At 43.4% G+C, this 5,346-nt stretch overlaps 1 protein-coding gene across 2 annotated transcripts in view; it reads right to left on the bottom strand.

Annotated features, from left to right (window-relative positions):
• The window catches only part of MYH9 (myosin heavy chain 9), a 73,530-nt gene extending 68,448 nt beyond the window's left edge, over positions 1 to 5,082 (bottom strand). Inside the window, exon 1 of one of the 2 annotated variants that reach the window (XM_085323465.1) lies at positions 4,909 to 5,082. The gene's annotated coding sequence lies outside the window, so the exon portion shown is untranslated. The remainder of the gene's footprint in view (positions 1 to 4,908) is intronic. The other variant, XM_085323464.1, reaches the window with a different exon arrangement.
• Positions 5,083 to 5,346: the final 264 nt, after the last annotated feature.

Here is a 5,346-nt window from a genome sequence, read left to right as displayed (position 1 = left end):
GCAAGCAGCCACCCACTCTGCAGGACTGTCAAAGTTAAGCTGTAAAATTTGTCTAAACCTCTTTTCTTACAAATTCGAACGCCTACTTTGCTTTCATTCAAATCAGAACTCTGGTTCCGTGTTGAGGCACACATTACAATGGATTTCCTGCTGAGACTCACTGAAATGGTAGCTCTTGATGAATAGAAGTATTCATCAATTAAGGATTTTTTTTATGATACAGAGTTAAGTCTMCCTCAACATACATTGATTGTAAGCTTCAGTTTACTGATAGCACTTATCCATGTGGTTTTATTTATTACTCTCAGTAGAGTTAGCATATTCACAGTAGGAGAATTTTAACCTTCTAGTCAAAGACAAGCAGAGTTCAAATGCTACATACAAAACTCTAGAGGCATAAATTTCATAAAGAGGTTATGGAGTCAAACCACAATATGTAGCACTGAATAACACTACACCTCTCTGCATGCAACAGTAATACATTTGCATTATTTCTTCCAGAAATAATTTGCAGTAGATAAGTATGCTATATCAATTTTACAGTCCCTGCTTTGCCATGTTTAAAAAAGACTTGACTTAGCAGTGCTAGATCCCACAGTGAAATCAATCACAGTCCTGTTACTGGAAAGTTGTAGTCACCACTATTTCCTTAGACTTTTCAGGATGCTCAGAGAAGCACATATCACCTTGAACAGCAACAGATTAAAGGGTCATTAACTAAAAACAAGGACTAGTCCATTATGCCTCACAAGACTGGGTTGAACTTAGATCAGAAGATGCTAAACTGCTACAGTAGCCTAGGATAGCATGAGAAATCAGTGCTGATTACTACTTTAAGAACAAGTTCTCACAGCCACTTAAAGAGAGAGAAAGAGAGGAAAAGAGACAGAGACAGAGAGACGTGGGAGTCAGAGGAGGAGATGAGGAAAAAAAAACTTAATTAAACCTTGGCATGAAGTTAATACTATCCTGCAAATCGATGTATTTCATTTAGTAGGACAACACACATTTATATTGGCTTCCACAGCAGAACATGCATTTGTATTATTGTCCTATTAAGCTATTTAAATCAGGTTGCTAGTTTCTACATCTTTTTACACAAGAACACTCAGTTATAAGCATGGTGTGCTTAAACTGAAGAGCAACTTAAGGTACAAGGTCACCAAGCCACCACAGAGCTAGAGCAATTGCCAGCAAAAACAATGCTGCAGTAGGCAATCCTGTGCTATTATAGCCTTGTTACAACCCACAGAAAACTGAACATCAGGCGCACAATTTCTCTATTTAACATGCAAACAGCTGTGCCTCAATTATAAACTAAGAAAGCAAAGACTAATAAGCTATTTCTACAAGAAAACAAAGGTAAAAATGGATATTAGATGGCACTCAGTGCAGTGTTGAGGTGAATAAACAAAACAATATTAAGTCATACATTCAGTTTTTAAAGAACACCTCTTATTAGATGTGCATGCTAACTTTGTGCCTCTAAGGTTTACTTTAGTCACCAGTAAACTTCCATATGTTACCCAATAACCTGAAGCTAGCATAGAAGAAATCAAATGTAGCAAAGTAGATGCAGGGGTGTAAGACAACCCTAACTTTGACTTCCTCTTTCAGTAAATCCTACGTTAGCCATAAGGGCACCCGCACCTCCAAAGGGCCCACCTGTGATCTCTTACAGTCATACAGATTCCTAAAATACATGATCCTGTGAAAGACACAGGGCCTGGTGGAGGATGAAGCAGGAGATTCAGCAGACTTCAATATCCAAAGTTCCCAATTGATTCATTCCACCCAAAACAGAAGTGGAAGAACTTTGAAATCAGAGTATCTGTAACACATTCCCTCTCTCAGCTGTTCAATATCTTGGAATTCATAGAACAAACCTGGATTTTAGGCAAGCTATTTTATACTTCAAGCTTCCTGAGAGATTATTTTTATGCAGTTACGAGCCATGCCTGCATACATATGCACTCCTATCATTTGCATACAAATAGCCCTTCAGAGCACTAACCTGCGAATTATTAGATGTTATAAATATTTAGCACAGTATTTCTAGAGACCTACTAAGAAAATAACAATTCAAGTTTTTGAGTTAACTTGTTGCAGTGGCAAATGTAAGTCTTAGCATTTATACTAGAAATGATTGCAATGCCAAATACTGCTGTTTTAAGCATCTGCAGCATTCAACTCCACTAGACATATTTTTCAAATCAAAAATGATACTAGACCTACTACCTGCTACAGTTTGAAGACAATCTCACCCTCTGCACTTTCATAATATCCACTAAAAATAATACATTGGACAGATTATTTCAACCTCCTACGTGAGAAATTCATATAATCCCTTTCCTAGAACTTTACTGTGCACAAGTCATTTTTTTTCTCATTATTATTTTTATATTACTCATTCATTAGTGATCTGCTTTAAAAATTCAGGTATAGCTATCACCAAATATTGTCTTTCTTAAAATGGTTCTAAAGCATATTAAAATTCAGCTAGAGGGGAAAAGGAAAAAGAAAGAAAGAAAGACACTTATTCTTTCTTCTCTTAGGATGAAGACATCATCCTGGCAAATAACTGTCCTAGGGAAAAAAAAAAAAAAAAAAAAAAAAAAAAAAAAAAAAAAAAAAAAAAAAAAAAAAAAAAAAAGCCCCTCCTGCCCCCCCCCCAAAAAAAGTGAAAAAGAACATCAGAACTATTCATTCTAGAAATATTTTAACAATCTATGCAAACAAGATCCAATAAAAATCTTTCAGGTTCTACACCCATACTTCTGGGATGGATGCAATATGACTATTCAGTCACCCTGTTTCTAAACAAACATCCACATACATACTTCCCTGATAAAGTGAACTTTGAGGACAAAGTCTCTTCTCCGGAAGACTTCCAAAAATCAGATCTTAGCAATACAAGGCAATCATCAAGGAGATTACACCGTATTACAAGAACCACCACAGAATTCACCAGCTTGGTGCTAGTCGTACCCACTTTGAGGTGCCAGGCTGGTAATTATGAAATGTTTAGACCCCTGTTTCTATCAGTCACTAGCACTTTTGCGGCTATCTTGAAGTTAATGAAAATTTTGCCTGTTGGTCTCTCGAAAGACAAAATAAATGCTTCTGTGCCTTTTATTCATAGGCTACTTATATGCTATAAATCAGTGCAACAAATAAAGCTATCAAGAAGTGGTACACATCAGTTTAGTCTGCCTGACACGCAGCTTCATGAACTGTTGCCTGATTTCATTTTGTAGTTATTTTCACAAGGTCAGACTAGCAGCACAATCCTATGCTTATACAGTTCTGGTGATTACTACAAACAACTTCAAAACCCTTTTGAATTAAAAGCAGCCCATTTATGTTTATCATTTGTTTCCCCACCATTACAATTCTTCTATTAGCAAAAAATATTTGCTTATCTCATTTCAGCCTAGGGAAAGAGCTACAACTGCAGACAGTACATCTGTGAGTCAATACATATCTGCACCATGATTTGCCATTTTCACTGGAACCGCACGGGTAAGTGAACTTGGTCACATTGTTACCTGGTGACTAATTTCAAAAGCATCTGTACACAGGCAGTTACTGATTAGAGTGCTGTTATGTTGGAGTTAAAATTTTATCATATCTAGGTTTATGAAAAGAAGATGTATTTGAGAGTTAAGGATATGTAATTTAATCTTTCAAGTCATGGTTCAACAACCTCCATTCCTCCATGCAAATTAACTTATATTTCTTTATGAGGTCAGACAGAGGCATAGACAGTCACAGTCTGCAGGCCAAAGTGCATCTACTACAACATATCTTCAAGTCTGAAGTTCAAATTTCTTGAGCATTACTTGACAGAGGACTCTGTTTAGGACAGACCTGCTTACTTAGAAAAAGCTTAGATTCTTAGTCCACTCTGATGGGAGTGCAGCTCAGGACATCGTAACACACAAGACAGAAGAAAAATCTATGGATGAAGAGCACAAAAGGTGTTCAAGAGAGGTAACAATGGGGGAGAGGAGCTGTAAGGCGAGACAGGAAAAAACAAAATCATTGCAAGAAGAGCTTCCTGACCTGTGCAGTTTATTTCTGAAATATTACACTGTATTACTGGGAGCACAATATTGTTTTAAACCTCATTTTACACTGTGTTCAGGAAGATTAGAAACAACCCTGATTAAGTCTATTGGGTACACACACTCGCAAGGGCTGAGAAATTTGTTACTTTCTACACCTACTGGAGGCAGGTTAGTAACAATATCGCTAAAAGCCAGGGAGTTCTTCCCAGATTGTTGGAGCTGATGCCGGAAAGCACAAGCTATCTGCAAGACTTTCTACTGCAAGCTTCATCTTGCCCTGTCACTCCCTCCTCCCTCTCTCCTGGCTTCACTGTACAGACCAAACTGAATGAGGAAGTCAAGATCTGAGGGCGGAAGCCAAGCCCATTGCAATGTCTGCAGGAGGACTGTCAGCCTGTGACTCAGGCTAGAGCCCTGACAGCTGCCAAACGGTCCTATTTTCCCCTACCCGTTACTTCCAAAAGAGGGACACTTCAGCACAGCGGGGGAAAGACGGGGAGACGCACTAGAGGGAAGGAGGGAGAAAGAACGGTCCGGAGGAAAAAAAGAGCGCGAATAACGCCACCCCATCTCCGAGGAGGCCAGTTAGCAGGGCGTGGAGGGCGCGGAAAGGCAACTCCCTGTGCATAACGCAACCGCGCCGCGCATAGCGCCACAGCACCCGCRCCCCCGAAGCCCAGCGGGAGGGTGGGCGCGGGGCAGCCCGCGCAACGCTGCCACCCGCCCCGCGCCGAGGGCAGGGGCGGCAAGCGGCGCAGGGGCAGCCGCTGGCTCCGCCGGACAAAGAGGCGCCGGCGCCGCGCGTGGGGAAAAACCGGAGCCCCCCGCCGCCCCTCACCCACGTCGCCGGCTTCACCTGAGTCCGGCTACAGCCTGGGAGGGGGGAGAAACGCCGCGACGACGGCGGCGGCTCTGCTCCTCGCGGCGAGAGACTGGCGTCCTCACGCTGCCGGCTCCTCCCGCAGGCACCGCGACCGCCTCTCGCTCACCGGCACTGCGAGGCACCCAGCCGGGAGGAGCCGCCGCCGCCCGCCTCCCCGCGCCGCCAGCCAATCGCGGCGTCCGCTGCGGCGGGCTGACGGCCACCGCCGCCAATAGCAGCCCGCCGCAGGGAGGAGGCGAGTCGTTGAGGAAGCGGCGAGCCGTTGAGGATGGGGGCGGGGCCTCGCGCCCTCCGCCGTTAGCAACGGCCCGGCGCGCGCGGCGGCGCTCCGCCCCCTCCGCGGGCGAGGGCACCGGCGCGGGCGCTCGGACAGGAGAGGCGCGGATCCTCCGC

This window comes from Rhea americana, unplaced genomic scaffold (assembly GCF_003343005.1).
Source record: "Rhea americana isolate MKP2758 unplaced genomic scaffold, rheAme1 scaffold_85, whole genome shotgun sequence".
Lineage (NCBI taxonomy): Eukaryota > Metazoa > Chordata > Aves > Rheiformes > Rheidae > Rhea > Rhea americana.
The sequence above is the reverse complement of the archived record's forward strand: the minus strand, read 5'-3'. Positions and strand labels throughout refer to the sequence as shown.